General features: G+C 43.1%; 2 non-coding genes across 2 annotated transcripts; one reads left to right on the top strand and one right to left on the bottom strand.

Moving 5' to 3' along the window:
- The first annotated feature begins 4,671 nt into the window (after positions 1-4,671).
- Positions 4,672-4,743, top strand: trnag-ucc. The gene has a single exon. It is a non-coding gene; the product is annotated as a tRNA-Gly (tRNA).
- A 964-nt stretch (positions 4,744-5,707) lies between these two features.
- trnag-ucc lies at positions 5,708-5,779 on the bottom strand. Its single transcript has one exon. It is a non-coding gene; the product is annotated as a tRNA-Gly (tRNA).
- Between the last annotated feature and the right edge of the window lie 2,406 nt (positions 5,780-8,185).

Genomic DNA, 8,185 nt, shown 5'->3' with positions numbered 1-8,185 from the left:
TTCAGCTTCTGATCTGGTTCGGCCACATCTGGAGTATTGTGTCCAGTTCTGGTCGCCTCATTACAGGAAAGATGTGGAAGCGTTGGAAAAGGTGCAGAGGAGATTTACCAGGATGTTGCCTGGAATGGAGGGAAGGTCTTACTAGGAAAGGTTGAGAGAGCTAGGGCTTTTCTCTTTAGACTGATGAAAGATGAGAGGTGACTTGATAGAGGTGTACAAAATGATCAGAGGTATAGATAGAGTGGACATCCAGATACTTTTTCCTAGGGTGGAGGTAGCTATTACGAGGGGGTATAGTTTTAAAGTGAGTGGAGGTAGAAAAAGGGAAAATGTCAGAGGTAAGTTCTTTACTCAGAGAGTGGTAGGGGCGTGGAATGCATTGCCGGAGAGGATAGTGGAGTCGGCCTCATTAGGGGCATTTAAGCGGCTATTAGATAGGCATATGGATGATAGGACAAGGTAGGGATGGAGGTTAGATAGACCTTAGGTTTAGGGTAAAAGTTCGGCACAACATCGTGGGCTGAAGGGCCTGTTCTGTGCTGTACTGTTCTATGTTCTATGTTCTATGATCTTCGGGTAAGTGTCCTCTAGAGCGGTCTTCGAGATACATGACAATGCAGAATCGCTGAGCAGGAACTGATAGCCAAGTTCCATACCCATGAAGACGGCCTCAACCATGATCTTGGGTTCATGTTGTGCTATATGTGACCCCACCAGACTGTTCTGTATCTGTAAAATCTTCTTTACTGTCCTGTTTTGTCACCATCACCTGGATAAATTGTTATGATCTCTCTACCTTAATTAGTTTTACAGTTTTGGATTATTTACGATTTTGGTTAGACCCTCAATATGCAGCTCTTATACCTATTATGTTATTCCAATCATTTGGTTTGTCTCCAGCACCACCTTATTTTAAATTTTTTGCAATGATCTCTTTGCCTCACTTAATCAGATTATAGGTCATCCTTTCACTTGTTATTCAGCTGTTGACACTTTACTCACACGACCTAACGCTTCAGATTTCACCTGCAGGGACTTATTATTCGATACTCCACTCACACCATTTATATAATCTTTTGATCTCCCTGCCCATAAATTCTGTGTTCTGTGTGATTCTCTCTTACTTCACCAGTTGAAAGGGCTTATGCTCCGAAAGCTTGTAATTTCAAATAAACCTGTTGGACTATAACCTAGTGTCATGTGATTTCTGACTTTGTCCACCCCAATCCAATACCCGGCACCTCCACATCATCTCAAATGGTTGTGGTGGTTCCTGCCTCTACCATCCTTTCAGGCAGTGAATTCCAGATGCACACCACCCTCTAGGTGAAAGACTCCTTTAAATCTCCTGCCCCTTGTTTTAAATTTCTTCTCATTACTGACGCTTCCCACTCCAAAGGGAAAAGTTTCTTCCTATCAAGCCAATCTATAAACATTATGATTTTGTAGACTACAATCTAGATCTTTCTCTGCTCCAAGGAAAACAAGCCCAGCCTATCTAGACTCTTTTCAAAGGTGAAACACTCCAGCCTAGGCAACATCCTGGTGAATCTCCTTTGTACCTTCCCTAGTGCAATCATATTCTTCCTATTGTGTGGCGACCAGTACTGCACACATTACTCCAGCTATGGCCTAACCATTGTCTTATACAGTTCCTTAACTCTTTGCTGTTTGTATTCAATGCCTAGTATAATAAAGATAAATATCCCATATAACATTTAAACCACTTCAATCTACCTGTCGTGCTACCTTCGAGGATCTGTGGACATGCGTATCAATGTCCCTCTGCTCCTCCGTACTTCCTGAGGTCTTACCATTCATTGTGCACTCCTTTCCCTTGTTAGTCCTCACAAAATGCATCCTTTCACATGTTTCAGAATGAAATTCCAATTGTCACTGCGCTGTAGTCTAAGGCTTTTATCCCTGTTATTTACTACACTAATTTGCATATAACCTGTGAACTTACTAATCAAACCTACATTTGTATCAAAACCATTAATGTTCACAAAAACAACAAAGGACTGGTTAAACACAAGCAATCAGAATTAGAGGAACGCAGATATCTTGGAACACACAAAAAAAAATCCCTGGATAATCTCAGTGTGGCAGCATCAGTGGGGAGAGAAAAGAGAATTAATGTTTCTAGTCCAGTGAGATTGAACTTTTAAAACAAGGATCCCTTCATCACATGAATCAGTGTAGTGATTATTCTTGGAACTGTTTCCAATGCAGGTATATCCTTTCAATATAGGAAATCAAAACTTCATATAATACTCAAGATCTGGTCTAAACAGTGGCTGGTGCATCTGTATTAAGACCTCTATGGGTTTATACATCACCCTCTTACGTAAAAGATCAACATTTCATCTGACTACCTCATTACCTGATGTACCTGTATGCTACTTTTTTTTGTGATTCATGTATAAGAACACTCTACTACAGAACTCTGTAGTCTGTCTCCTTTTAAATAATGTTCTGCTTTCTGTTATTCCTGTCAATTGGACACATTCATGCTATGGCCGCATTATACTGCAGGTACCTTTTTCTTCCCATTTGCTCAATCTAATCCAGTGGTTTAATGCAACTGTAAATATTTGAGGCCACAGTACTGATCCCTGTGGCACTCCACTAGTTAGCAGTCTGAAACTGAAAAATTTATTCTGTTAGTCAGGCTTTCATCTCCTGCCCTGCTTATGTATCATCACTGGCATTATAGGAAGGATATGATTGCACTGGAGGGGATGCAGAGGAAATTCACCAGGATGTTGCCTGGGATGGAGCATTTCAGTGACGAAGAGAGGCTGGAATAGGCTTGGGTTGTTTTCTTCAGAGCAGAGAAAATTGAGGGGGATCTTGATGGACATATATAAGATTTTGAGGGGCATAGATAAAGCAGATAGAAAGCAGCTGTTTCCTTTAGTTGAAGGACCAATGACAAGGAGGCAAAATTTTAAAGTGAACGGCGGGAGATTTAAGAGGGAATTTGCAGAAAAACAGTTTCATCCAAAGGATGTTGGGATCTGGAATTCACTGTCTGGGAGGGTATTTGAGGTGGAAAATCTCAAAACTTTTTTAAAAGCACTTGTGTGAGCACTTGAAATGTAAAATATTCAAGGCTATGGGCCTAGTGGTGTAAAATGGGGCTAGTGTAAGTAGTAGTATATTTTTGGAATACAAACTTGATTGGCTGAAGGGCCTCTTTTGTACTGTATGATTCTACAAGAAGACCTTGATATCCATTGAGGAGTAGTCAGAATGTACAGATTCTGTAAATCAGATCGGAGGCACAGATGGGAAAATTTCAAACAAGAGATCTACAAAGAAACCTTACAAAAGAACCTGGATGGTCTAAAATGCCACTTTATTCTCAAGTCTAAATACACCTTAACCAACATTTTCCAACGTAATCTGCAAATTTCATCTCCCAATGCTTATTTAATCATAGATTCCATTAAAAGTGCCAATTTGTGGTACAATTTGAACAGTGGTTCAAAACAGAGAGTCTTGAAGAATCACGTACACAAAATTTAATGAAAACAGGATATGTTGAGACAATTCTTTAACAAGGATGTTATACTTAATCTTTTCTAATTACTGGTTTTGACCCAAAAAACGCACTGCATCTAACTGTAGGTCTCACACTTCAGGAACTGGAAAGGATGCGAGCAGAATTACCAGTACAATGCCACAGACAAGGCATTTTACCAGATGGACTGCAGCACTTCAGCAAGTGACTCAGCATCACATTCTGAAAGACAATTAACAATGGGCAAGAAGTGTTGATCCTGCAAGCAACATCGAGACAGAAGGCAGAGAGTTGGGATAAGGGGTCTTTTTCAGGATGGCAGTCAGTTACTAGTGGAGTTTTGCAGGGGTCAGTATTGGGACCACAATTAGGATGAAGGAACTGAGGACACTGTTGCAAGTTTGCAGGTGAAACAAAGATAAGTGGATACTATTGAGAAAGTGGGGATACTGCAGAAGGACTTGGACAGGCTAGGGGAATAGGCAAAGAAGTGGCAGATGGAAATACAACATGGGAAAGTGTAAGGTTACAGACTTTGGTAAGAAAAATAGAGGCATAGACTATTTTGTAAATGGGGAAGGCTTTGGAAATCTAAAAAAAACACCCGAAATTGCCCTGGTTTCTCTCCCTCCCAGCAGCGAAACCCCTCCCCACACCAACTTCGCCCCCACCTCCACAAAGTAAAAGAGAAACGTGCAAATCTATCGGTGGAATCGAAATTTGGATGAAGCACCCATTTCTCGAGAGGTTTCTGCTTCCCGAACTGTTACGTAGAGTTTCATTCTCCACAAATATTGCAGCATCTGTTCAGGCTATGCAACAGTTTCTTTTTGCCGCTTTGTTTTACTCTTCCTCAGTTGTAGCCCTTGATTTCTGTGGAACTTCCAGGGTGCCGTCAAGATTTTCATGATATGTGTTATTGATTTACTTCAGATAGTGAGAAATCAGACAGAAATGCTGCTTTGTGTCGATTAAAAAGTGACGCGAGCCATAATAAGAACTATCCAATCGGTGAAGCTAGTCCTTTATTACTTCTCGATTCTCCTGTTTTGCTGCGAAATTTCCATCAATATATCAGTTACATTTACCATCAAAAACCAGTGCTCGAACTGCACATCTACTTTTTCGGCAAACCTCTAGCCGTAGCGATGGTGGTATAGTGGTGAGCATAGCTGCCTTCCAAGCAGTTGACCCGGGTTCGATTCCCGGCCATCGCAAGTTGCAACTTTTAAATCAGCCAACAAAAAAGGCAAAGAGGAAATAAAGACTTGCACCTGTGCAGCTCCTTACATTCAGCCCGGTTAGTGTGGCCAAACCCCTGGAGAGGGACCACGACCTTCAAGTTGAGAATGCACCCGGAAAGATTAATGTATCAGGTCTATACAAAGCTAAATTAAACCGGACTCACAGTACAATTTCCGAGTGTTTCCTTTAATTTCAAACGAAATGGTCCCGTATTTCACTCCTTTCAACGTTACATTCAGTTTTTTTTTGTGAAAGATAGCACAATATCAAGTGAAACGTTGGTGGGTAGTTCATAAATATCCAAAGAATATTCTTTATTATATCGAAACGGTTGTTTTATTTTACAATCTAAATGTACACCAATGTGGAATGCACAGACAATCAGATTGCTCACCGAGGCCGCTTCTTTAACCCCGACGAACTCTTGAGAATTTATGCTTTTTGAGGAAGGGTCACCGGACCCGAAACGTTAACTCTGTTTTTTCCTTCACAGATGCTACGAGACCTGCTGAGCTTTTCCAGCAACTGTTTTTTTTTCCGAGAATTTATGCGAGCTGCTTGCAATTCTCCCTCGCGGCCAGTAGTGGTCACTAACCCGCAGAACCGTGATGGAAATAAAAGACAATAATTGTTCCCCTTGCGTTGGATGGTGCAAGTTAGAAATAATGAGTGGAGAGCTGCAGTTATTACATTTACAGTGTTGGGAAAATGACTGGGAAAACTCTGAAAGGCCATATAAATGACCATACAGAGAGTGTAAATTTAATCCAAGAGTCAGCATGAATTTGTTAAAGGAAGTTCGAATCTGATGAACTTCTGATTTTCTTTAAAGGGACAACAATGGTCGATGGAGGAAATAGGGGGAAAGTTGACGTTTCGTGCTGGGACCTTTCTTCCGAACTTTCTTTTTTGTTGGCTGATTTAAAAGTTCCAGTTTGCGATAGCCGGGAATCGAACCCGGGTCAACTGCTTGGAAGGCAGCTATGCTCACCACTATACCACCATCGCTGCTAGATGAGTTATCTCAGAAACAAATAGATGTGCAGTTCGAGCACTGGCTCTTGAGTATAAATGCGATTGGTATATTGATGAAACTTCGCAGCGAAATAAGAGAATCGAGAAGTAATAAAGGACTATCTTCACTGATTGGACAGTTCTTATTATGCCCCGCGTCACCTTTTAATCGACACAAAGCAGCATTTCTGTCTGATTTCTCACTATCTGAAGTAAATCAATAACACTCACATCAAGAAAATCTGAGGGGACCCTGGAACTTTCATAGAAATCAAACTTGTGAAGGGCTACAACTGAGGAAGAGTAAAACAAAGCGGCAAAAAGAGAAACTGTTGCACACACTGAACAGATGCTGCATTATTTGCGGAGAATGGCAACTCTACGTAACATCTCTGGAAGCAGAAACCTCTCGAGAAATGGGTGCTTCATCCAAATTTCGATTCCACCGATAGATTTGCACGTTTCTCTTTTACTTTGTGGAGATGGGGGCGAAGTTGTTGTGGGGAGGGATTTCGCTGCTGGGAGGGAGAGAAACCAGGGCAATTTCCAGTATTTTAGACACATAGAATCATACAGCATAGAAACAGACCGTTCGCTCCAACCAGTCCACGCTGACCTTGTTCCCAAAATAAACAACCTGCATGCGCTTGGCCCATATCCCTCCAAAGCTTCCCTATTCATTTAACTTAGCCAAACGTCCTTTAAATGTTGTAACTGTACCTGCATCCATCACTTTCGCTGGCAGTTCATTCCACACACGAACCACACTCCGTGTAAAAACGTTGCCCCTCATGTTCTTTTTAAATCAATAAACCCCGAGGCCCTCAACAATAAATCAAAGGCTCAGAAAAAGGGTCCCAACCCGAAACGTCAACTTTCCTGCTCCTCTGATCTTGCTTGGCCTGCTGTGTTCCTCCAGCTCCACACTGTTAACTCTGACTCCAACATCTGCAGTTCTTGCTATCTATGATGGAGGGTGTATTTTTGATGTAGATCAAATCGATTATAGGAAGAGTGCTGCATGTTCTAGGCTGAAATCATTTGGTGCCTCAAGGTCCAGAAACTAATCAGAAATTGCTGGAGAATCTTAGCAGTATGGCACCTTTAGTAGGGAGACAGCAGAGTTAACATTTCAGGTCTCCTTCTGATGAAGTTCTGCAGTTCTTATCCTCAGGTTTCAGTTTTGGTCACCTGTTTTTCCTGGTAAGTATCACTGATCTGGAATTGGATATAGGATATTGAATTTACATATGATATAAATATGAGTCGTTGGTAGTGGGGAAGTCATCTGAAGACTGCAGGGAGATCTTTGTCAGCTGGTGAGCTGGGCAGAAAAGCTGTGAAATGGAATTCAACCTGGAGAATCTGAGATAACAAGGTGTAGAGCTGGATGAACACAGCAGGCCAAGCAGCATCAGAGGACCAGGAAAGCTGACTTTTCGGGTCTGGGCCCGTCTGCTATCTCTCAACCTGGAGAATGATGGGATTCAGTAAAGAGATCACTGGTTACCGAGATAGTAGGAACTGCAGATGCTGGAGAATCTGAGACAACAAGGTGCAGAGCTGGATGAACACAGCAGGCCAAGCAGCATCATAGGAGCAGGAAGGCTGACATTTCGGGCTGAGATCCTTCATCAGAAATGGGGGAGGGGAAGGGGTTTCTGAAATAAATAGGGAGAGAGGGGAAGGCGGATAGAAGATGGATAGAGGAGAAGATAGGTGGAGAGGAAACAGACAGGTCAAAGAGGCGGGGATAGAGCCAGTAAAGGTGAGTGTAAGTGGGGAGGTAGGGAGGAGATAGGTCAGTCCAGGGAGGATGGACAGGTCAAGGGGGCGGGATGAGGTTAGTAGGTAGGAGATGGGGGTGGGGCTTGAGGTGGGAGGAGGGGATAGGTGGGAGGAAGAACAGATTAGGGAGGCGGGGATGAGCTGGGCTGGTTTTGGGATGCAGTAGGGGGAGGGGAGATTTTGAAGCTTGTTGAAATCCACACTGATACCATTAGGCTGCAGGGCTCCCAAGCGGAATATGAGTTGCTGTTCCTGCAACCTTTGGGTGACATCGTTGTGGCACAGCAGGAGGCCCAGGATGGACATGTCATCTGAGGAATGGGAGGGGGAGTTGAAATGGTTCGCGACTGGGAGGTGCAGTTGTTTAGTGCGAACCGAGCATAGGCGTTCTGCAAAGCGGTCCCCAAGCCTCCGCTTGGTTTCCCCGATGTAGAGGAGGCCACAATGTGTACAGCGGATCCAGTATACCACATTAGCAGATGTGCAGGTGAACATCTGCTTGATGTGGAAAGTCTTTTTGGGGCCTGGGATGGGGGTGAGGGAGGAGGTGTGGGGCAGGTGTAGCACTTCCTGCGGTTGCAGGGAAAAGTGCCGGGTGTGGTGGGGCTGGAG

The sequence above is a fragment of the Rhincodon typus genome, chromosome 11 (genome assembly GCF_021869965.1).
Source record: "Rhincodon typus isolate 14 chromosome 11, sRhiTyp1.1, whole genome shotgun sequence".
In the NCBI taxonomy this organism is placed as follows: domain Eukaryota; kingdom Metazoa; phylum Chordata; class Chondrichthyes; order Orectolobiformes; family Rhincodontidae; genus Rhincodon; species Rhincodon typus.
Note: the sequence above shows the minus strand (reverse complement) of the source record. Positions and strands in the feature narration are given on the sequence as shown.